The 24943-nt window shown below is 46.3% G+C and overlaps 2 pseudogenes; both read left to right on the top strand.

Moving 5' to 3' along the window:
- The window catches only part of LOC139253655 (zinc finger protein 850-like), a 105873-nt pseudogene extending 99010 nt beyond the window's left edge, over positions 1-6863 (top strand).
- A 14151-nt stretch (positions 6864-21014) lies between these two features.
- Positions 21015-24943, top strand: part of LOC139253656 (zinc finger protein 585A-like) — a 55512-nt pseudogene continuing 51583 nt past the window's right edge.

The following is a 24943-nucleotide window of genomic DNA, read 5'->3' on the forward strand; positions in this document are numbered from 1 at the left end:
CGACATATTGGTCTAGAAAACTATCCGTAAAAGACTCCAGGAAATCCTCCTCCACCGCATTGCTACCAGTTTGGTTAGCCCAATCAATATGTAGATTAAAATCGCCCATGATAACTGCTGTACCTTTATTGCACGCATCCCTAATTTCTTGTTTGATGCTGTCCCCAACCTCACTACTACTGTTTGGTGTTCTTTACATAACTCCCACTAGCGGTTTCTGCCCTTTGGTATTCCATAGCTCCATCCATACTGATTCCACATCATCCAAGCTAATGTCCTTCCTTACTATTGCGTTAATTTTCTCTTTAACCAGCAACGCCACCCCACCTCCTTTTCCATTCTATCTATCCTTCCTGAATGTTGAATACCCCTGGATGTTGAGTTCCCAGCCTTGGTCACCCTGGAGCCATGTCTCCGTGATGCCAATTACATCATATCCATTAACAGCTATCTGCACAGTTAATTCGTCCACCTTATTCCGAATACTCCTCGCATTGAGGCACAGAGCCTTCAGGCTTGTCTTTTGAACACACTTTGCCCCTTTAGAATTTTGCTGTAATTTGGCCCTACACTTTAACCGTCCTACACTTCAATCTATTTTTCCAGTCCACTTTTGCCCAATCTGCCCTCATACCTATGTAGTCTCCGTCATTTAAGCTTAGAACGCTGGTTTGAGATCCAAATTTCTCGCTCTCCATCTGAATTTGAAATTCAACCATGTTATGATCACTCATTCCAAGGGACTCCTTTATTCGGAGATTGTTTATTAATCCTATCTCATTACACAGGAGCAGATCTAAGTTAACCAGCACTTGAGTGGAAACCAGTTATTGTAGAATTAAACTCAGCCAGAGGATGGGAGAGGGAGGAGAATGAGTGAGTGTAGAACTGAACTTGCCAGATCAAGCTCATTCAGGAGAGGAGAGGGAGAGGAACCAGTGAGTGCAGAACTGAACCTAACCACAGTCAGCACCATCAGGGGAGGAGAGGGAGGGGAGGGAGGGGAATCAGTGAGTGTAGAACTGAACCCAGCCAGAGTCAGCACCATCAGGGGAGGAAAGGGAGGGGAACCAGAGTGTAGAACTGAACCCAGCCAGAGTCAGCATCTTCAGGGGAGGAGAGGGAAGGGAACCAGTGTGAACCCAGCCAGAGTCAGCACCATCAGGGGAAGAGAGGGAGGGGAACCAGTGAGTGTAGAACTGAACCCAGCCAGAGTCAGCACCTTCAGGGGAGGAGAGGGAGGGGAATCAGTGAGTGCAGAACTGAACCCAGACATAGTCAGCACCATCAGGGGAAGAGAGGGAGGGGAACCAGTGAGTGTAGAACTGAACCCAGACATAGTCAGCACCATCAGGGGAAGAGAGGGAGGGGAACCAGTGAGTGTAGAACTGAACCCAGCCAGAGTCAGCACCTTCAGGGGAGGAGAGGGAGGGGAACCAGTGAGTGTAGAACTGAACCCAGCCAGAGTCAGCACCATCAGGGGAGGGAGAGGGAGGGGAACAAGTGAGTGCAGAACTGAACTCGGCCAGATCCAGCTCATTCAGGAGAGCGTAGGGAGGGGAACCAGTGAGTGTAGAACTGAATCCAGCCACAGTCAGCACCTTAGGGGAGCAGAGGGTGGGAAACGTGTGATTGAAGAACTGAACCCAGCCAGTGTCTGCACCATCAAGGAAGCAGAGGCTGGGGAACCAGTGAGTGTAGAACTGAACCCAGCCAGAGTCAGCACCATCAGGGGAGGGGAGGGAGGGGAACCAGTGAGTGCAGAACTGAACCCAGACAGAGTCAGCATAAGAACATAAGAAATAATAGCAGGAGTAGGGCATACGGCCCCTCGAGTCTGCTCCACCATTTAATGCGATCATGGTTGAGCCGATCATGGACTCAGGTCCACTTCTCTGCCTGCTCACCCTAACCCCTTATTCCCTTATCGATTAAGAAATTGTCTATCTCTGTCTTAACTTTATTCAATGAGCCAGCTTCCACAGCTCTCTGAGGCAGCAAATTGCACAGATTTACAACCCTTTGAGGGAAGACATTCCTCCTCATCTCAGTTTTAACTGGGCGGCCCCTTATTCTAAGATTATGCCCTCTACTTCAAGTCTCCCCATCTCAGTGGAAACACCCTCTCTGCATCCACATTGTCAAGCTCCCTCATAATCTTATACGTTTCAATAAGATCACCTCTCATTCGTCTGAATTCCAATGAGTAGAGGCCCAACCTACTCAACCTTCCCTCATAAGTCAACCCCCTCATCTCCGGAATCAACCTTGTGAACCTTCTCTGAACTGCCTCCAAAGCAAGTATATCCTTTCTTAGATATGGAAACCAAAACTGTACGCAGTATTCCAGGTGTGGCCTCACCAATACCCCGTATAACTGTAGCAAGACTTCCTTGTTTTTATACTCCATCCCCTTTGCAATAAAGTTCAAGATTCCATTGGCCTTCCTGTTCACTTGCTGTACCTGCATACTTACCATTTGTGTTTCATGCAGCAGGACTCCCCAGGTCCCGGTGTACTGCAAATTCTTCTCCATTTAAATAATAACATGCTCTTCGAATTTTTTTCTGCCAAACTGCAGAACCTCACACTTTCCTACATTATAGAAACATAGAAATATAGAAAATATGTGCAGGAGTAGGCCATTCGAGCCTGCACCACCATTCAATGAGTTCATGGCTGAACACGCAACTTCAGTACCCCATTCCTGCTTTCTCGCCATACCCCTTAATCCCCCTAGTAGTAAGGACTACATCCAACTCCTTTTTGAATATATTTAGTGAATTGGCCTCAACAACTCTCTGGGTGAAGAAGTTTCTCCTCATCTCGGTCCTAAATGGCTTACGCCTTATCCTTCGACTGTGACCCCTGGTTCTGGACTTCCCCAACATTGGGAACATTCTTCCTGCATCTAACCTGTCTAAACCCGTCAGAATTTTAAACGTTTCTATGAGATCCCCTCTCATTCTTCTGAACTCCAGTGAATACAAGCCCAGTTGATCCAGTCTTTCTTGATATGTCAGTTCTGCCATCCCGGGAATCAGTCTGGTGAACCTTCGCTGCACTCCCTCAATAGCAAGAATGTCCTTCCTCAAGTTAGGAGACCAGAACTGTACACAATACTCCAGGTGTGGCCTCACCAAGGCCCTGTACAACTGCAACAACACCTCCCTGCCCCTGTACTCAAATCCTCTCGCTATGAAGGCCAACATGCCATTTGCGTTCTTAACCGCCTGCTGTACCTGCATGCCAACCTTCAATGACTGATGTACCATGACACCCAGGTCTCGCTGCACCTCCACTTTTCCTAATCTGTCACCATTCAGATAATAGTTTGTCTCTCTGTTTTTACCACCAAAATGGATAAACTCACATTTATCCACATTATACTTCATCTGCCATCCATTTGCCCACTCACCTAACCTATCCAAGTCACTCTGCAGCCTCATAGCATCCTCCTCGCAGCTCACACTGCCACCCAACTTAGTGTCATCCGCAAATTTGGAGATACTACATTTAATCCCCTTGTATAAATCATTAATGTACAATGTAAACAGCTGGGGCCCCAGCACAGAACCTTGCGGTACCCCACTAGTCACTGCCTGCCATTCTGAAAAGTACCCATTTACTCCTACTCTTTGCTTCCTGTCTGCCAACCAGTTCTCAATCCACGTCAACACACTACCCCCAATCCCATGTGCTTTAACTTTGCACATTAATCTCTTGTGTGGGACCTTGTCGAAAGCCTTCTGAAAGTCCAAATATACCACATCAACTGGTTCTCCCTTGTCCACTCTACTGGAAACATCCTCAAAAAATTCCAGAAGATTTGTCAAGCATGATTTCCCTTTCACAAATCCATGCTGACTTGGACCTATCATGTCACCTCTTTCCAAATGTGCTGCTATGACATCTTTAATAATTGATTCCATCATTTTGCCCACTACCGATGTCAGGCTGACCGGTCTATAACTCCCTGTTTTCTCTCTCCCTCCTTTTTTAAAAAGTAGGGTTACATTGTGATGTGTGACAATGTGCCCGGTGTGTAATGTGTGACAGTGTGTGCACCGTGTGATGTGTGACAATGTGCGCGGTGTGATGTGTGACAATGTGCGCGGTGTGATGTGTGACAATGTGCCCGGTGTGTGATGTGTGACAGTGTGCGCACCGTGTGATGTGTGACAATGTGCACGGTGTGATGTGACAATGTGCACGGTGTGGTGTGTGACAATGTGCGCAGTGTGTGATGTGTGACAATGTGCACGGTGTAATGTGTGACAATGTGCACGGTGTGATGTGTGACAATGTGCGCGGTGTGTGATGTGTAACAACGTGCACGATGTGATGTGTGACTGTGCGCATTGTGTGATGTGTGACTGTGCGCACCGTCTGATGTGTGACATTGTGCGCACTATGTGATGTTATATGTGCATTATATTCCATCTGCCAAATTTTTGCCCACTCACTTAGCCTGTCTATGTCGTTTTGCAGGTTTTTTGTGTCCTCCTTGCACATTGCATTTCCTCCCATCTTGACTACATTACACTCGGTCCCTTCATCCAATTCATTAATCTAGATTTTAAATAGATGGGCGCCCAACACTGATTCCTGCAACACCCCACTAGTTACTGATTGCCAACCCGAGAATTTATCCCGACTCTCTGTTTTCTGTTCGTTAACCAATCCTCTATCCATGCGTATATATTACCCCCAACCCCGTGAACTTTTATCTTGTGCGGTAACCTTTTATGTGGCACCTTATCAATTACCTTCTGGAAGTCCAAATACACCACGTCCACTGGTTCCCCTTCATTCACCCTGTTCCTCAAAGCCAGAGTCAGCACTTTTAGGGGAAGAGAGGGAGGGAAACCAGTGAATGTGGAACTGGGCCTAGCCATAGTCAGCACCTTCAGGGGTGGAGAGGGAGGGGAACCAGTGAGTGTAGAACTGAACCCAGCCAGAATTGGTGGTGAAAACTGGGAGTGGAGGAGAAACAGTCTAGAAATGTGCGATGGTTTGGATTTCAGCACAACAGGAGGGACAATGTGTGGGACAGGGATTTACAGCTTTGGAAGAACAAGAGAGGAAAGAATGTTCCATGGAAACTAGATGTGTGTATCCTGAATTTTTGTCTTGTACTGACAGCGATGAGTTTTATTATCTCCTTTCACAGAATATTAGAAGCGGAGATTTTCAGACAGAAAACACAAACCAAACATCACGTCAAGATCTGACGGAGTCAATCGATTCATCAGGACCTGAATATCATCGGCCTTTGAAAGTGGAAGGAGAAATGTTTGCCTGTTCTGTCTGTTGGGAAAGATTTCAAACATCAGTGTGACTGGAAAAGCACCGAGACACACACACACCCGAGTGAGAGTGTTCTAGTGCACTGCCTGTGGAAAGAGTTACACAGCCTGAAAAAACATCGCACCATTCAAAGCGCGAAGAAACTGTAAACGTGTTGTGTGTATGGGCGAGGCTTCAACCCATCGTCCAACCATGGAGAGTCACAAGGATACCCGCACCATGGAGAAACCGTGGAAATGTGGTGACTGTGGGAAGGTATTCAGATCACCTTCGACGCTGGAAATTCATCGACGCAGTCACACTGGGGAGAGGCCGTTCACCTGCTCCGAGTGTGGGAAGGGATTCACTGGGTCATCCCAACTTGTAGCTCACCGGCGAGTTCACTCCGGGGAGAGACCGTTCACCTGCTCTGAGTGTGGGAAGGGATTTACTCAGTCATCCCACCTGCGGATACACCAGCGAGTTCACACTGGGCAGAGGCCATTCACGTGCTCTGAGTGTGGGAAGGGATTCACTTGTTCATCCCAACTGCTGAAACACCAACGAGTTCACACTGGGGAGAGGCCATTTACCTGCTCTGAGTGTGGGAAGGGATTCACTTGTTCATCCCACCTGCTGACACACCAGCGAGTTCACACTGGGGAGAGGCCGTTCATGTGCTCAGAGTGTGGGATGGGATTCGTTACTTCATCCACACTGCTGATACACCAGCGAGTTCACACCGGGGAGAGGCCATTCACCTGCTCTGAGTGTGGGAAGGGATTCACTCGGTCATCTGACCTCCTGAAACACGAGCGAGTTCACACTGGGGAGAGGCCGTTCACCTGCTCTGAGTGTGGGAAGGGATTTACTCAGTCATCCAACCGGCTGACGCACCAGCGAGTTCACACTGGAGAGAGGTCATTCACCTGCTCTGAGTGTGGGAAGCGATTCACTCGGTCATCCACCCTGCTGACACACCAGCGAGTTCACACTGGGGAGAGGCCATTCACCTGCTCTGAGTGTGGGAAGGGATTCACTTGTTCATCCAACCTGGTGAAACACCAGCGAGTTCACACTGGGGAGAGGCCATTCACCTGCTCTGAGTGTGGGAAGCGATTCACTCGGTCATCCCACCTGCTGACACACCAGCGAGTTCACACTGGGGAGAGGCCATTCACCTGCTCAGAGTGTGGGAAGCGATTCACTCGGTCATCCCACCTGCTGAGACACCAGCGAGTTCACAAGTGACTGCAGGGGTTGGAATCTGCTGTTATCGCTGCTGTTAATCACATCCCGACTGAATCATGTTCATTCTGACAGTTGGGGTTTGTTTCTGCTGATGTTAATAACCCTATAACTGGGCTGGACTTTAATATTCTGGATATATTGCTGATTGTGTTCTCGGGGCTGCAGTGTCCATTTAAGAAACGCTGTGTGTTATCTTTCCCCTTAATTCAGCAACTCTCAACAGAAAGTTAGTTTGCAATAAAATTATGAACTTTTACTTTAATCCTAAATTGATTTTTGGTACAAAATCTGCAATAGTGTGTGAAAGTTTCTACTGAATAAAATGTCCAATTAGAAAGAGCTTGCTGATGATTCTTACTGACTTGCACATTACACACAGTGGCCCCTCCATTATCCACCAGAAAGAAAGGGAATGGGAATTGGTGGGGAATCAGTGTCCCTAAATGTTGCCCCTCCCGTCTGATGTAGCAATCCCCTCGGCACGGGAATAGAGACAAGTCCAGACCAAAACTGTGCGCAGTACTCCAGGTGTGGTCTTACCAATGCCCTGTACAGGTGTAGCAGGACTTCCCTACTTTCATACTCCATCCTCCTTGCAATAAAGGCCAGCATTCCATTTGCCTTCCTGATTACTTGCTGTACTTGCATGCTAACTTTTTGAGTTTCAGGTATAAGAACCCCCAGATCCATCTGTACAACAGCATTTTGCAATAGTCCTCATTTAAATAATAATTTTGTTTTTTCTTTTTCCTACCAAAGGGGATAAGCTGACATTTTACCACATTATAGTCCAACTGCCAGATTTTTGCTCGCTCACAGAAACATAGAAAATATGTGCAGGAGTAGGCCATTCGGCTCTTCGAGCCTGCACCACCATTTAATGCTTTCTCCCCATACCCCTTGATCCCTTTAGCTGTAAGGGCCACATCTAACCCCCTTTTGAATATATCTAACGAACTGGCCTGAACAACTTTCTGTGGTCGAGAATTCCACAGGTTCACAATTCTCTGAGTGAAGAAGTTTCTCCTCATCTCAGTCTTAATTGGCTTACCCCTTATCCTTAGACTGTGACCCCTGGTTCTGGACTTCCCGAACATCCGGAACATTCTTCCTGCATCTAACCTGTCCAATCCCGTCAGAATTTTATATGTTTCCATGAGATCCCCTCTCATTCTTCTAAATTGCAGTGAATATAAGCCTAGTCGATCCAGTCTTTCTTCATATGTCAGCCCTGCCATCCCAGGAATCAGTCTGGTGAACCTTCGCTGCACTCCCTCAACAGTAGCAAGAATGTCCATCCTCAGATTAGGAGACCAAAACTACACAATATTCAAGGTGTGGCCTCACCAAGGCCCTGTACAACTGCAGTAAGACCTCACTGCTATACTTAAATCCTCTCGCTATGAAGGCCAACATGCCATTTGCCTCCTTCACTGCCTGCTGTACCTGCATGCCAACTTTCAATGACTGATATACCATGACACCCAGATCTCGATGCACCTCCTCTTTTCCAAATCTGTTACTATTCAGATAATATTCTGCCTTCATGTTTTTGCCACCAAAGTGGATAACCTCACATTTATCTACATCATACTGCATCTGCCATGCATTTGCCCACTCATGCAACCTGTCCAAGCCACCCTGCAGCATCTTAGCATCCTCCTCACAGCTCACACTGCCACCCAGCTTAGTGTCATCTGCAAACTTGGAGAGATTACATTCAATTCCTTCATCTAAATCATTAATGTATATTGTAAATAGCTGAGGTCCCAGCACTGAACCTTGCGGTACCCCACTAGTCACTACCTGCCATTCTGAAAAGGACCCATTTATGCCTACTCTTTGCTTCCTGTCTGCCAACCAGTTCTCTATCCACGTCAATACATTACCCCCAATACCATGTGCTTTAATTTTGCACACTAATCTCTTTTGTGGGACATTATCAAAAGTCTTTTGAAAGTCCAAATGCACCACAGCCACTGGTTCTCCCTTGTCCACTCTACTAGTTACATCCTCAAAAAATTCAAGAAGATTTGTCAAGCATGATTTCCCTTTCATAAATCCATGCTGACTTGGACCAAACCTGTCACTGCTTTCCAAATGTGCTGCTGTTACATCTTTAATAATTGATTCCAACATTTTCCCCACTACTGATGTCAGGCTAACCGGTCTATAATTCCCTGTTTTCTCTCTCCCTTTTTTAAAAAAGTGGTATTGCACTCGCTACCCTTAAATCCATAGGAACTGATCCAGAATCGATAGAATGATGGAAAATGACCACCAATGCATCCACTATTTCTAGGGCCATTTCCTTAAGTACTCTTGGATGCAGACTATCAGGCCCTGGGGATTTATCGGCCTTCAATCCCATAAATTTGTGTAACACAATCTCCTGACTAATAAGGATTTCCTTCAGTTCCCCCTTCTCGCTAGACCCTCGGGCCCCTAATATTTCTGAAAGGTTATTTGTGTCTTCCTTAGTGAAGACAGAACCAAAGTATTTGTTCAATTGGCTTGCCATTTCTTTGTTCCCCATTATGAATTCACCTGATTCTGACTGGAAGCAATTTATGTTTCTTTTCAATAATCTTTTTCTCTTCACACATCAATAGAAGCTTTTGCAGTCAGTTTTTATGTTTCCTGCAAGCTTCCTCTCAGATGTTGCCTGACCTGCTGAGATTTCCAACAGTTTGTTATTATTTCAGATTTCAATATCTGCAGTATTTTGCTTTTGTATTAATAAAGAAAGACTTGCATTGATATAGCGCCTTTCATGTCCACCAAACGTCTCAAATGCTTTACAGCCAATGAAGTACTTTTGGAGTGTAGTCACTGTTGTTATGTGGGAAACGCGGCAGCCAATTTGAATACAGCAAGCTCCCAAAAACAGCAATGTGATAAATGACCGGATACCCTGTCCGTGTTATATTGGAAGATTGGGGTATGTTATGGCAGGTCAGGGCCATAAAAGGAGCAGCGTGCGGCTCAGGGAGCAGCATAGAGGCATGCAACTTCAGGGAGCAACGCAAGCTGCGAAGGCAGCAAAGAGTGACGTACGTCATCAAGGTCCAGGTTGATGATTGGAAAGTAGGTCGGTGCAGCAGCAGCAGTGAGGTCGGGGCGAAGGAGCGGCGAGGGACGTGATTGGGGCCCAGGAGAGGTGTGAGTTAGGGGCCCAGGGGCAGCATGGGCCAGCCCACACTGATATGTGGTTATAAAAGGGGTCGGGGGGTCTAGCAAGGAGGAGGAACTGAGGGAAATCCTTATTAGTTGGGAAATTGTGTTGGGGAAATTGATGGGATTGAAGGCCGATAAATCCCCAGGGCCTGATGGACTGCATCCCAGAGTACTGAAGGAGGTGGCCTTGGAAATAGTGGATGCGTTGACAGTCATTTTCCAACATTCCATTGACTCTGGATCAGTTTCTATAGAGTGGAGGGTGGCCAATGTAACCCCACTTTTTAAAAAAGGAGGTAGAGAGAAAACAGCCTGACATCGGTAGTGGGTAAAATGATGGAATCAATTATTAAGGATGTCATAGCAGTGCATTTGGAAAGAGGTGACATGATAGGTCCAAGTCAGCATGGATTTGTGAAAGGGAAATCATGCTTGACAAATCTTCTGGAATTATTTGAGGATGTTTCCAGTAAAGTGGACAAGGGAGAACCAGTTGATGTGGTAAAAACAGAGAGACAGACTATTATCTGAATGGTGACAGATTAGGAAAAGGGGAGGTGCAGCGAGACCTGGGTGTCATGGTACATCAGTCATTGAAGGTTGGCATGCAGGTGCAGCAGGCGGTTAAGAAAGCAAATGGCATGTTGGCCTTAATAGCAAGGGGATTTGAGTACAGGGGCAGGGAGGTGTTGCTACAGTTGTACAGGGCATTGGTGAGGCCACACCTGGAGTATTGTGTACAGTTTTGGTCTCCTAACCTGAGGAAGGACATTCCTGCTATTGAGGGAGTGCAGCGAAGGTTCACCAGACTGATTCCCGGGATGGCGGGACTGACCTATCAAGAAAGACCGGATCAACTGGGCTTGTATTCACTGGAGTTCAGAAGAATGAGAGGGGACCTCATAGAAACATTTAAAATTCTGACGGGGTTAGACAGGTTAGATGCAGGAAGAATGTTCCCAATGTTGGGGAAGTCCAGAACCAGAGGTCACAGTCTAAGGATAAGGGGTAAGCCATTTAGGACCGAGATGCAGAGGAACTTCTTCACCCACAGAGTGGTGAACCTGTGGAATTCTCTACCACAGAAAGTTGTTGAGGCCAATTCACTAAATATATTCAAAAAGGAGTTAGATGAGGTCTTTACTACTAGGGGGATCAAGGGGTATGGCGAGAAAGCAGGAATGGGGTATGAAGTTGAATGTTCAGCCATGAACTCATTGAATGGCGGTGCAGACTAGAAGGGCCGAATGGCCTACTCCTGCACCTATTTTCTATGTTTCTATGTTTCTATGTTTGCGCACTAGGTCCATGCAGCAGAGCTGGTCTCCATTCGTCCTGGTTAATCCTTGCCACTGGACCAAGACCTAGCTCTGTCAAGCCCGTGTGGTGGCTGGTGTGCAACGGCCACCACACGTTAAAAAAATCCATGCACAGGCATCTTCCTCCCTTCAGGATGTAGTTCGAGACATCCAGTATTTTGCCAATGACCGATGATTCCACATCATCCAAGCTAAGGTCCTTCTTACTATTGTGTTAATCTCCTCTTTAACCAGCAACACTACCCCACCTCCTTTTCCTTTCTGTCTAACCTTCCTGAATATTGAATACCCCTGGATGTTGAGTTACCAGCCTTGGTCACCCTGGAGCCATGTCTCCGTAATCCCAATTACATCATACCCGTTAACAGCTATCTGCACCTTATTATGAATGCTCCTCACATTGAGACACAGTCTTCAGGCTTGTTTTTTTAACACTCTTTGTTCTTTTAGAATTATGTTGTAATGTGGCCCTTTTTGATTTTTGCCTTTGATTTCTCTGCCCTCCACTTTTCCTTATCTCCTTTCTACCTTTTGCTTCTGCCCCCATTTTACTCTGTCTCCCTGCATAGATTCCCATCCCCCTGCTGTATTAGTTTAAACCCACCCCAACAGCACGAGCAAACACTCCCCCTAGGACATCAGTTCCGGTCCTGCCCAGGTGCAGACCGGTTGTCATGGTCCCACCTCCCCCAGAACCGGTTCCAATGTCCTAGGAATTTGAATCCCTTCCTCTTGCACCATTCCTCAAGAAACGTATTCATCTTAACTATCCTGCTATTTCTACTCTGACTAGCATGTGGCCCTGGTAACAATCCTGAGATTACTACCTTTGAGGTCCTACTTTTTAATTTAACTCCTAGCTCCCTAAATTCAGCTTGTTGGACCTCATCCCATTTTTTACCTATAACGTTGGTACCTCATTATCCTATCCATATCCCTTTCTAGATTCTTTGCATCTTCCTCACAACTTGGTTTCCCACCTATCTTTGTATCATCAGCAAATTTGACTGTGTTACACTTGGTCCCTTCATCCAAGTCATTAATATAAATTGTAAATAGTTGAGGTCCCAGCACTGATCCCTGCAGCACCCCGCTAGTTACAGTTTGCGAACTGGAAAATTACCCATTTATACCGACTCTTTGTTTTCTGTTACTCAGCCAATCCTCTATCCATTCTGATATATTACCCCCAATCCCGTGAGCTCTTAGCTTGTGCAGTAACCTTTTGTGTGGCACCTTATCGAATGCTTTCTGGAAATGCAAATATACAACTTCAACTGGTATTCCTTTATGCACTCTGCTCATTTAATCGCCAAGCAACTCCAGCAAATGTATTAACCATGATTTTCCTTTCATAAAACCATGCTGACTCTGCTTGACTGCAACATGATTTTCTAAATGTCCTGCTACTAATTCCTTAATGATGGATTTCAGTATTTTCCCAATGACCGATGGTAGGCTAACTGGTCTATGGTTTCCTGCTCTCTGCCTCCCTCCTTACTTGAATAGGGGTGTTACCTTTGAAGTTTTCCAGTCTGCTGGGACCTCTCCAGAATTCAAGTAATTTTGGTAGATTACAACCAGTACATCCACTATCTCTGCAGCCACTTCTTTTAAGACCTTCGGATGTATGCCATAAGGTCCGGGGGATTTGTCCACCTTTAGTCCCATTTGTTTGCTGAGTACTTTATCTCTAGTGATAGTGACTGTTTTAAGTCCCCCCTCACCCCACCCTCACCACCGCAATAGCTCCTTGATTATGGGATGTTTTTAGTGTTCTCTACCATGAAGAACAATACAAAATATTTGTTCACAATCTCTGCCATATCCGTGTTTCCCATTATTAATTCTTTAGTCTCATCCTCTAAGGGACCAACGTTTACTTTAGCTACTCATTTCCCTTTTATATATCTGTAGCTGCTCTTACTGTCTGTTTTTATATTTTTTGCTAGTTTGTTCTAATGCTATCTTTTCTGTCTTTATCATTTTATTGTCGTCCTTTGCTGGTTTCTAAAAAATTCCCAATCTTCTGGCCTTCCACTGTCTTTCACATTATATCAGACAGGAGGGGATTGGTGTCTGACTGTGAGGTTGGTTTATATCAGACAGGAGGGGATTGGTGTCAGTGACTGTGGGGTTGGTTTATCTCAGACAGGAGGGGATTGGTGTCAGTGACTGTGGGGTTGGTTTTTTCAGACAGGAGAGGATTGGTGTCAGTGACTGTGGGGTTGGTTTTTTCAGACAGGAGAGGATTGGTGACATGGAATCATTGCAGTTTACAACACAGAACGAGGCCATTAGGCCCATCATGTATGTGCGGCCGAAAAAGAGCTATCCAGCCTAATCCCACTTTCCAGCTCTTGGTCCGTAGCCCTGTAGGTTAACGCAATTCCGGTGCATATCCAAGTACTTTTGTAAATGCGATGAGGGTTTCTGCCTCAACTATTCTTTCAGGCAGTAAGTTCCAGACTCCCACCTCCCTCTGGAGGTTATGCGAGAACTGTGTAAAACACAAGTTAGGACACAGCTGGAGTACTCACACAGTTCTGCTCATTACATCACCCTATTGGTCCAGCCCTTGCTCACCCTATTGGGCCAGCCCTTGCTCACCCTATTGGGCCAGCCCGGGCTCATCCTATTCGGCCAGCATAGCTCACCCTATTGGACCAGCATGGGCTCACCCTATTGGGCCAGCAGAGAAAATCAGCAGCTCATTGAGTTTATTCTCACTCTGCGCACAGCGGGTGCAGAACTGAACCCAACCTTGTAAGCTGGCAATGCATCGTTACAGTCACACTGGGGAGAGGCTGTTCACCTGCTCTGAGTGTGGGAAGGGATTCACTCATTCATCCGACCTGCTGAGACACCAGCAAGGTCACAAGTGGCTGCAGGGGTTGGTTTCTACTGTTATTGCTGCTGTTAATCACATCCTAACTGAATCATGTTCATTCTGTCAGTTGGGGATTGTTTCTGCTGATGTTAATAACCCCTATAACTGGGCTGGAGTTTAATATTTTGATATTTCAAATAACAGAGTGTGTCGATATTTGATGACTCCAAAATAAGAAGAGACTAATTGACATCCTGCTACTGACTGCTCCATTTTGTGCCGTATCTCCTCTCTAACTCTGGATTATTTCAGTTCTTATACCTTCAGTTACTCTCAGGGGCAAGTCCCAGTTTCCCATACCTTCCAGAGTTGATCTCCTAGCCTTGGTATCCAGGGAAGGTGTTGGTAACACGCCCAGGATCACTAAACATAAAACCCAGTCTGTTAATCACCTTCAGATACTGGACTTAGCATGTGTCCCACATCTCTCTCACCTTCGATGTGTGAATGGAGCATCACGCCTGCAAACCTGGTTTCAATTTGTATTGAATCCACTCAGAAAACATATTTTTAAAAATACGTACATGTAAACCAATCACATCAAATAATTGGCAAAGATTTAGAGTCAACAAGATGAATAAGTAAACACATTACGGCCCAATAAACCAGCTCTATATTCATAGGAGAAAGTCTGTTATCTAATTCGTCAAATGTCAGTTGGTGAGATGAGCGACTGAATCACTTTCCATGTACAACAGCATCCATTCCCACTGTCCCCACATTTACAGTGTTGAGTCAGGTGGGTGCACGGGTCTCACAGGCTGAACGATTGGTTGAAGGTGTATCCACACACACAACATGTGTCCTGTTTCTCCCCGCTGTGATTGGTGTTTTTACAAAGGCTGATGAGAAGGTAATCCTGATCAATCCGGGAATCTGTCAAATCTTGATGCAATGTTTGGTTTGAGTTTCCCAGCTGCAGATCATCCCCTTCTAATTCCCTGCAAATAAATGGTGCTTACAAACATTATTACTTTAAATACAGGATGCAAATTCAGAACAGACAATTCTAGATTCTACACAACATTCTGTCACCTCCTGTCGCTCCTAAGCTATAAATTCCTTATTCTAGACACTCTCCCTCCATCCTCACTGTCTAAATTCAACATTCCTTTCATCGTCTGAGATTTATTATCTCCAGAAAATGCTGAATCTGGCTGTGTGCAATTCTACAGACAGTAGTTAACCTCTAGTGCCTCACCGTCAGTCGACTCAATGAGTGCCAGCGGATTTCCACTGTGGTAGGCATCACAGCTTCAAATCCTGTCCTCAAATGACACCCACACACTTCCCAGTTGAGGTCACTGGATCGGTATGAACAGTAGGGACACTGGCTGATTTTTACTCATATTTAGCCCAGTGGTACTGAGGACAATTATAATCCCTGAACTGCTGCCTTGGCTGAGGTCAACTCACAGCCTTGATCATGAATCGAACTTGGGAACTTCCCAGTCAGTATTGCAGTGTTCTAAAATTTGGGGGGTTGGGGGAGGGTTAGAACAGAATATTTTGAAACAAATTTGACTCCACCTTTAACCAACACCTTCATCACACTGCACAATTCTGAAATCTTTCCAAATTATACAAGTGGATCATCAAACACAGTGAGACATTTTAGAAAGGCTCAAGTCACTGAAATAGATAGCTTTACAATCTCTGCACAGTACAGAAAGGAGCGACTGTTGATGGGAGCTGTGTTAGTGAAGTCCTCCGACACCCCAAGATAAACTGGACTGTCCCTTTAACTATAATGAGGCAGAGAAAGGGGAGTCCCTACCCCTTTAAATATCTGCCCCATTCCCCCAGGCAGTGGGAGGAGGAGCAGCGCGCGGTCTCTTTATATCCTGATCCACCAAGCACCGCCGGATGAGCTAAAGATCATAGAATGATGATCGCATCAGGTTACACAGAACAACTGAAATGAGCACACAAAGTCTATATATATATATATATCATAGCATATATATATATATATATATATATCGCATTTTTTTTCTATATATATATAGTGTTTGTGTATACAGAGCACATCATTTTTAATATTTGCTAGTCAATTCCAGAGATAAATTATCTTCACCAATTATTTTCCAGCATTTTATTTCCAATGTAATTGCAGAGTGTTTAATACCTTTACCATTTATTGATAACCCATTGTCTTGTGTGGTCTTGTTCAGAAAGTGATGTCACACTGACCATTCCGTTACCAAGGTGACCATGTCTGTCCACAGTGTTCAGTGGGAAAGGGGACTAAATCACACTGGGGATAATGAGCTGCCCACCACCGGTCTCCGAGCTTTATTGTCCAGTGATCACCTCACCATCACACAGAAGCTCCTGATATTTACCTCCAGTGTGGATCATTGGTCGAAGTGATGGTCAAAATGAAATTGGATGTGTGAAATATGGGTTGCGGTGAAGGAGGGTTTGGTGTGAGGGGGCTTGGGGTGAGGGGGGTTGCAGAGTAGGAGTGAGGGGGGTTGGGGTTGGGGCGAGGGGTGAAGGAGAGGTTGGGGTGAGGGGGGTTGAAGTGAGGGGGGTTGGGGTGAGGCGGGTTGGGGTGAGGGGGTGAAGGAGGGGTTGGGATGAGGGCGGTTGGGGTGAGGGGGTGGAGGAGGGGTTGGGATGAGGGGGGTTGGGGTGAGGGGGTGAAGGAGGGGTTAGTGTGAGGGGGGTTGGGGTGAGTGGGTGGAGGAGAGGTTGGGGTGAGGGGGGTTCGGGTGAGGGGGTGAAGGAGGGTTTGGGGTGAGGGGGGTTGGGGTGAGGGGGTGGAGGAGGGGTTGGGGCAAGCAGTTGGAGAGTAGGGGTGGCTGGTGTGCAACCACATGTTAAAAAAATCCAGGCACAGGCATCTTCCACCCTTCAGGATGTAGTTCGGGATCCGGAATATTAGGTCCTTCATTGAAAAACCTGTGAACTCATCTCTTTTTGCATAGAAGCAAGTCATCCTCATTTCGAGGGACTGTCTATGATGATAATGATGATGATGATGGTGGTGCAGATGGTGCAACGTTACCAAGAGAGTCCTTTAATTTGGAAATAACTTCAAGGTGTAAACGACCTTGATCTTTGCTGGAACAAAAAGAAGAACTCCAGTTATGTTCAACTTCTTATCTGCAGTAATGGATCTTGAATACCACAGCATGGTGACAAAATTGAATGTAAGACTTTTTGAAAAAAATGCCTGTAATGAATGATTTGGAATTATGTGTTATCTTCCACGACAGATTGCTCGAGAGGGAAGATAAAGAACTTGCAGCAAACACATTGCAGATACCTTTTGTATTGTTCAATCACAAAGGCTGGACATAGGTTTGTGTGAAAATAAAATTGACTATCTAAATAGATAGGAGTTGCTGCTCAAGCATTCGGGAATGGAAATGTAATCCATATAACCTAAGTTTGAGCTGTGGAGGGAAGACCTCTCACAGAGCGGTGCTATTTTTTGTTTTGTTTTTTTCTTGCAGAAGCAAGTGGAAGTGAGGTCGCAGGATGAAATATCGCAGCCAGCAAGGTCCAGGTGAACGAGGGAAGGCGAGTGTGCCTAGAATGCTGGGGAAACATCGTTGACCTGCATTCTTCCTGGTTAAGCAACACCTCGATTTCAAAATGTTCATGCTTGTTTTCAGATCGCTCCATGGCCTCGCCCCTCCCTATCTCTGTAATCTCCCCCAGCCCCACAATCGCTGAGATATCTGCTCTCCTCTAATTCTGCCTTTTTGAGCATCCCTGATGGTAATCGCTCAACCTTCTGTTGCCTTGACCCCAATCTCTAAAACCTCTCCGCCTCTCAATCCTCCTTTAATCTGCTCCTGAAAACCTATGTCTTTGACCAAGCTTTTGGTCACCTGTCCTGATATCTGTTTATGTGGCTTGGTGTCAAGTTTTTGTCTTATAATACTCTGTGAAAATCCTTTGGACGTTTTACACATTAAAGGCATTATATAAATACAAGTTTTTGTTTTTGTTTTTGCTTATTCCCTTGATTTGACCTCTCATGGTATTTCATAGAACACAGCACAGAAACAGGTCATTCGGCCCAACTGGTCCATGTCGGGGTTTAAACTCCACACGACCCTCCTCCCACCCTATCAACATATCCTCCTATTCCTCTACAGTGAGGAGATCCACGGTCACTGGTTGCCTTCTGGTGCCCGTCCAAAGGGCCAATGTGTGAGGGTATGCAGTGATTGTTGGCAGCCTATTCAACCTTGGGGGCATCACAGTCCAAAACAACGCCCCCTTTGCAGACTTGGCCTTTGCTGCTGGGGTGAGTGGACAGTGATCAGTAGCAGGAGCCCAGGGCACTGAGGTTAACTGCAGTCTCCCCAACTGCAGCCCAGGCTGGGATCCGCTGACAACCCCCACAGTGAGCAGCTGGAATGTGCAACCTCTCCTGCACTTGGGAGCAAGGGAGGTCAAGGATCAGCACAGAATCAAATCAACCTTGACCCCCAGCCTCCCTCACTCAGGAGAACCAAGTTGCATTGTATCATGACGTCTGTACTCTTCATGACGTCAACACGTTCCAGCGCGCGTCACCCTCGGCCGCCCGCCCACTGTTCCCGCGGTCTCACTCCCCATTGGTCGGGAGCTCCCGTCAATCAGGCCGTGGGCCCGGGTCACGTGCCGCTCGAGTGCGCGCGCCGCCCAATGGCCGGAGGCGGAGAGAAGGTTCCGGAGCGGGGAGGAGGAGGAAGGGGCGGCGGCGCAGGGGAGCCCCGGAACCGGCGGGGAGGCTTTCTAAACACCCGGGGTAGGCCTCAGGCCCCCAACAACAACCTGCGGCTCCGGCGTTTGCCCCGAGCTCGAGTGGGTCAGACCCTTCGGGGAGGCGGGAGGAGATTGTGGGGGCGGCGGAGGGTGTGGACCCGCGGGTGGGCCGGGGAGCTTCACCCACACCCGCTGTAGGCCTCAGGCCCCAATCACAGCCCACAGGCTGAGCCCGGGTTTGCCCCCCCCCGCGGTGACAGGCCCGGGGCTGGCTCACTCTGGCTGCCTGCCTCTCCTCCACGGTCAGGGAAGGAGGGAGAGAGAAAACGGGCAACTCGGGGCCAGTTAGTCTGACATCAGTCCTTGGGGGAAATGCTGCAATCCATTACTACACAAGTGTAACAGGGCACTGAGAAAATCAGGCTCTCAGTCTGCACTCAACATGGTCTTGTGGGAGGGAAATCGTCTTTAATACATTTATTAAGCTTTTTGAGGATGTCAGCAGCAGGGTGGATGAAGGGGAACCAGTGGCTGTAATGTTGCAGGATTTCCAAAACGCATTTGAAGTGCCACATAAAATGCTAATTGAGAGCTCACGGAGTTGGGGGTAATATATTAGCACAGATAGAGGATTGGTTAACGGACAGAGAGTCGGGATACACGGGACATGTTCCGGTTGACGGGCTGTAACTAGTGGGGTACTGCAAGGATCGGTCAGCTTTGGTCTTTGCTTTGCTTTGGCCTCAGCTATTTACAATCTATATTAAAGACTTGGATGAAGGGATCAAGTACAATGTATCCAAGTTTGCTGACGATACAAAGCCAGGTGGGAAAGTACGCTGTGAGGAGGATGCAAAGAACCTGCAAAGGGATATGGACAGGTTCAGTGAGTGGGCAATAAGGTGGCAGATGGAGGAGTATAATGTGGGGAAATGTGAGGTTATTCACTTTGGTGGGAAGAATAGAAAAACAGAATATTTTTTAAATGGTGAAAAACTAATAAATGTTAGTGTTCAGAGAGATTCAGGTGTCCTCGTACAGGAAACACAGCGAACTGGCATGCAGGTACGGCAAGCGATCAGGAAGGCATGTGGGCCTTTATTGCCAGGGGGTTGGAGTACAAGAGTAAGGAAGTCTTGCTACAATTGTACATGGCCTTAGTGAGACCACATCTGCAGTACTGTGCACAGTTTTGGTCTCGTTATCTGAGGAAGGATATCCTTGCCTTAGAGAGAGTGCAATGAAGGTTCACCAGATTGATTCCCGGGATGGGGGGATTGTCCTATGAGGAGGGATTGAGCAGTATGGGCCTATACTCTCCGGAGTTTAGAAGAATAAGAGGGGATCTCATTGAAACATGTAAAATTCTGAGGGGGACTGACAGGGTAGATGCTAAGAGGTTGTTTCCCCTGACTGGAGAGTCTCCAAATAGGGCCCACAGTCTCAGAATAAGGGAGTCGGCCATATAAGACTGAGATGAGGAGGAATTTCTTCGCTCAGAGGGTTGTAAATCTTCGGAATTCTCCACCCCAAAGGGCTGTGGGTGTTGAGTATATTCAAGACTGAGATATATAGATTGTTGGACTCTGGGGGAATCAAGGGATATGGAGATCAGGCAGGAAAGTGGAGCTGAGGTTGAAGATCAGCCATGATCATAGTGAATGGTGGAACAGGCCCGAGGGACCGTATGGCTTATTCTTGTGCTTAATTCTTGTGGTCTTTTGTCTTGTCGGTGCCCGGATGGCCCTGGAGAGGGAACATGCGGTGTGCACTGGTTCCTTGATGCCTTCCGTGACCGGTGGCACCTCAGGGTACGGAGTATCTCATACACACTGGGAACAACATTCTGGTTTATTTGGGAAGGTGCCCTTTGCTTTTGTTGCTTATTTTGCCGCCTTTTAATTTGATTGGATCACATGTTTGTGGGAACAAGAGAGGAAAGAATATTCCATGGAAGCTGGAATTGTCTGTTTTGATTTTCGGCCCAGGACTTAGTGATGACTTTTGTGAACTCTTTTACAGGGTATTAGAAGGGGAGGATTTACAGACAGGAAACTCAAACCAAACCAAATCCGACGGAGTCACTCAATTCATCAGGACCTGAATATCATCGGTCTTTGAAAGTGGAAGAAGAAATGTTTGCCTGTTCTGCCTGTGGGAAAAGATTTCAAATATCAGTGTGACTGGAAAAGCACCGAGACACACACACCCGAATGAGATTGTTCCAGTGCACTGACTGTGGAAAGAGCTTTAACCAGTTACACAGCCTGAAAAAACATCGCACCATTCACCCTGGGGAGAAACCGTACACATGTTCTGTGGGGACCAGGCTTCAACTGATCGTCCAACCTGGAGAGACACACGGACAACCCCGCACCATGGAGAAACCGTGGAAATGTGGGGACTGTGGGAAGAGATTCAATTACCCATCCCTGTTGGAAACTCATCGCTACAGTCACACCGGGGAGAGGTCGTTCTGCTCAGAGTGTGGGAAGGGATTCACTCACTCATCACCCTGTCGGCACACCAGCGTCACTGACACCACGTGGACTGGGAAAGTATGTTAAAGGGTAAGACTGTAGAAATGCAGTGGCAAACATTTAAGGAGATATTTCATAACTCTCAGCAAAGATTTATTCGTGAGAAACAAAGATGCTTAGAGAAGGCTGAACCATCCCTGGCTAACTAAGAAAGTAAAGGATGGTATCAAATTGAAAAAAAGGCAAACAATGTTGTGAAGGACAGTGGAAGGCCAGAGGATTGGGAAATTGTTAGAAACCAGCAAAGGACGACTAAAAAAATGATGACAGAGAAGATAGCAGCTGAGAGCAAACTAGCAAGAAATATCAGTAAGAGCTTCTACAGATATATAAAAAGGAACCGAGTAGCTAAAGTAAACATTGGTCCTTTAGAGGATGAGACTGGAGAATTAATATTGGGAAACATGGAAATGGCAGAGATTTTGAACAAATATTTTGTATTGGTCTTCACGTTAGAGGACACTAAGAACATCCCAACAGTTGATAATCAAGGAGCTATTGTGGTGGTGGGGGGAGGGGGGACTTAAAACAGTCACTATCACTAGAGATAAAGTACTAAGCAAACAAATGGACAAGTCCCCTGGACCTGATGGCACGCATCCTCGGATCTTAAAAGAAGCGGCTACAAAGATAGTGGATACATTGTTTGTAATCTACCAAAATTACCTGAATTCTGGAGAGGTCCCAGCGGACTGGAAAACCGCAAATGTTACATTCCTATTCAAGAGACGGAGACAGAAAGCAGGAAACTATAGACCAGTTAGCCTACCATGTCATTGGGAAAATACTGGAGCCCATCATTAAGGAAGAAGTAGCAGGACATTTAGAAAATCATATTGCAGTCAAGCAGAGTCAGCATGGTTTTATGAAAGGGAAATCATGTTTGACAAAGTTGCTGGAGTTGTTTGAGGATGTAATGAGCAGAGTGGATAAAGGAGAACCCGTTGATGTCATACATTTGGATTTCCAGAAAGCATTCGATAAGGTGCCACACAAAAGGTTACTGCACAAGCGAAGAGCTCACGGGGTTGGGGGTAATATATTAGCATGGATAGAGGATTGGTTAACTAACAGAAAACAGAGAGTTAGGATAAATGGGTCATTTTCAGGTTGGCAAACTGTAACTGGTGGTGTGCTGTAGGGATCAGTGCTGGGGCTTCAACTATTTATAATTTATATTAATGACTTGGATGAAGGGACTTAGTGTAATGCAGCCAAATTTGCTGCTGATACAAAGATGGGTGGAAAGCAAGTTGTGAGGAGGACGTGAATAATCTACAAAGGGATTTGGATAGGCTCAGTGAGTGGGCAAAAATCTGGCAGATGGACTATAATATGGTAAAATGTCAGGTTATCCCCTTTGGTAGGAAAAATTAAAAAAATTATTATTTAAATGAGGACGATTACAAAATGCTGTAATACAAAGAGATCTGGGCATTCTTAGACATGAAATGCAAAAAGTTAGCATGCAAGTACAGCAAACAATCAGGAAGGCAAATGGAATGCTGGCCTTTATTGCAAGGGGGGATGGAGTATAAAAGTAGGGAAGCCCTGCTACACCTGTACAGGGCGTTGGTAAGACCACAGCTGGAGTACTGTGTACACTTTTGGTCTGGACTTGTCTCTATTCCTGTGCCGAGGGGATTGCTACACCAGACGGGAGGGGCAACATTTGGGGACACTGATTCCCCACCAATTCCCATTCCCCTTCTTGTGGATAATGGAGGGGCCACTGTGTGTAATGTGCAAGTCAGTAAGAATTGTCAGCCAGCTCTTTCTAATTGGAGATGTTCTTCAGTGGAAACTTTCATACTATTGTAGATTTTGTACCAAAGATCAACTTAGGATTAAAGTAAAAGTTCATAATTTTATTGCAAACTAAATTTCTGTTGAGAGTCGCTGAATTAAGGGGAAAGATAACACACAGCATTTCTTAAATGGACACTGCAGCCCCAAGAACACAATCAGCAATATATCCAGAATATTAAAGTCCAGCCCAGTTGTAGGGTTATTAACATCAGCAGAAACAAACTCCAACTGTCAGAATAAACGTGGTTCAGTCGGGATGTGATTAACAGCACCAATAACAACAGATTCCAACCCCTGCAATCACTTGTGAACTCGCTGGTGTGTCAGCAGGTTGGATTACCGAGTGAATCCCTTCCCACACTCCAAGCAGGTGAACGGTCTCTCCCTAGTGTGAACACTCTGGTGAGTTACAAGTTGGGAAGACCCAGTGAATCCCTTCCCCCACACGGGGCAGATGAACGGCCTCTCCCCAGTGTGACTGCGTCGATGAATTTCCAGCTCTCACGGTTTTCTGAATACCTTCCCACAGTCCCCACATTTCCATGGTGCGGGTATCCTTGTGACTCTCCATGGTTGGACAATCAGTTGTGAATGGTGCGATGATTTTTCAGGCTGTGTAACTGGATAAAGCACTTTCCACAGGCAGTGCACTGGAACACTCTCACTAGGGTGTGTGTGTCTCGGTGCCTTTCCAGTCACACTGATGTTTGATATCTTTTCTCACAGAACAGGCAAACATTTCTCCTTCCACTTTCAGAGGCCGATGATATTCAGGTCCTGATGAATCGATTGACTCCGTCAGATCTTGACGTGATGTTTGGTTTGTGTTTCCTGTCTGAAAATCTCCCCTTCTAATACGCTGTAAAAGGGGATAACAAAACTCATCACGGTCAGTACAAGACAGAAATTCAGAATAGACACATCTAGTTTCCATGGAACATTCTTTCCACTCTTGCTCTTCCAAACCTGTAAATCCCTGTCCCACACATTGTCCCTCCTGCTGTGCTGAAATCCAAATCAACACACATTTCTAGACTGTTTCTCCTCGACTCCCAGTTTTCACCACCAATTCTGTCTGGGTTCAGGTCTACACTCACTGGTTCCCCTCCCCCTCCTCCCCTGAAGGAACAGTGCAGATGGAGCTTTACTCTGTATCTTACCCTTGCTGTACCTGCCCTGGGAGTGTATGATGCGACAGTGTAGAGGGAGCTTTACTGTGTATCTGGCTCTTGCTGTATCAACATGGGAATGTTTGATGGGACAGTGTAGAGAGAGCTTTCCTCGATATCTAACCCTTGCTGTACCTGCCCTGGGAATGCTTGCTAGGACAATGTAGAGGGATCTTTGCTTTGTATTTAACACGAGCTGTCCCATCCCTGGGAGTTTTTGGATGGTACAGTGTAGAGGGAGCTTTACTCTGTATCTAACCCATGCTGTACCAGCCATGGGCGTGTTTGACGGACCAGGGTAGAGGGAGCTTTATGGTGTATCTAGGAGCTTTACTCTGTATCTAAATGATGCTATACTTGCCCTGTGAGTTTTTGATGGTAATTGCAGAGCAAGCTTTGCTCTATCTAAACTGTGCTGTACCTGCCCTGGGAGTGATTGATGGGAAGGTATAGAGGGAGATTTTCTCTATCTAACCCGTGCTGCACCTGCCCTGGGAGTGATTGATGGGAAGGTAAAGAGGGAGATTTTCTCTATCTAACCCATGCTGTACCTGCCCTGGGAGTGATTGATGGGAAGGTATAGAGGGAGATTTTCTCTATCTAACCCATGCTGTACCTGCCCTGGGAGTGATTGATGGGAAGGTATAGAGGGAGATTTTCTCTATCTAACCCATGCTGTACCTGCCCTGGGAGTGATTGATGGGAAGGTATAGAGTGAGATTTTCTCTATCGAACCCATGCTGTACCTGCCCTGGAAGTGTCTAATTAGTGAGTGAAGACCAGAAGCAC

Source organism: Pristiophorus japonicus, unplaced genomic scaffold (assembly GCF_044704955.1).
Source record: "Pristiophorus japonicus isolate sPriJap1 unplaced genomic scaffold, sPriJap1.hap1 HAP1_SCAFFOLD_495, whole genome shotgun sequence".
In the NCBI taxonomy this organism is placed as follows: domain Eukaryota; kingdom Metazoa; phylum Chordata; class Chondrichthyes; family Pristiophoridae; genus Pristiophorus; species Pristiophorus japonicus.